The following is a 913-nucleotide window of genomic DNA, read 5'->3' as shown; positions in this document are numbered from 1 at the left end:
GGGTTTTCTTATAATTTTTTTTAGATACTATGAGCACTAACATGTCAAGAAGGTCTTTAAGAGATTTCTTTGCACCCATTTCTATAAGATTTTTATCTCCCATTGTGCAACCTCATATTGAAGCGAAAAGTTTTCAACTAGACCCAGAGTTAATCTTCATGATACATGGTCACAAATTTGGAGGAGAAGTATCAGAAAGTCCTTATCTACATCTTGAGACATTTCTAGAACTTTGTGATATGGTGAATTGTGAAGGAGTGTCAGCAAATGCAGTTCGATTGATGGCATTTCCTTTTAGCATCAAGGATAAAGTAAGAACTTGGTTATATTCTCTCTGTCCTCAAAGCATCACAAGTTGGGAACAATTAGAGAAGCAATTTCTGAATCATTTTTTCCCTCTAAGTAGAATAATTTATATGAGGAATTGTATCACCAATTTTGCTCAGGCATATGGAGAATCACTATTTAAAGCATGGGATAGATTCAAGAGTCTTTAAAGACAGTGTCCTCATCATGGTTTGGAAAAATGGGTGGCCCTGCACATATTCTATAGGGGAATTTCTTTCTCAGATAAATGTTTGTTAGATTCATCAGCTGGAGGTTCTTTTATGGACAAGAGTGTAGATGAATCATATATATTAATTAATCAAGTGACATTGAACCTCCATGAATGGTCAAACAAAAGTTGGATGGAATCTCCTTCAAAAATTCAAGAAGTGCAAGCCATAAATGTAAGAGAGTCTGTCAAATAAAATGCAGTTCAACCACCTAAAAATATTAAAATTCACAAGTCACAGAATGAGGAGTTCAAACATTTGGGGGAAAAGACTAATAGCATAGTTTTAAAATGGTTCAAAGAAGACATTCCTCCTACACAAACAAGATCTAGTGTAAATAATAATGATATTAAGTT

At 34.0% G+C, this 913-nt stretch overlaps 1 non-coding gene across 1 annotated transcript; it reads right to left on the bottom strand.

Moving 5' to 3' along the window:
• Window positions 1–414: 414 nt before the first annotated feature.
• LOC122039172 lies at window positions 415–520 on the bottom strand. The gene has a single exon (XR_006128061.1). It is a non-coding gene; the product is annotated as a small nucleolar RNA R71 (small nucleolar RNA).
• Between the last annotated feature and the right edge of the window lie 393 nt (window positions 521–913).

Source organism: Zingiber officinale, chromosome 1A (assembly GCF_018446385.1).
Source record: "Zingiber officinale cultivar Zhangliang chromosome 1A, Zo_v1.1, whole genome shotgun sequence".
Taxonomy (NCBI): Eukaryota; Viridiplantae; Streptophyta; class Magnoliopsida; order Zingiberales; family Zingiberaceae; genus Zingiber; species Zingiber officinale.
This window is presented reverse-complemented; position numbering and strand designations above follow the sequence as displayed.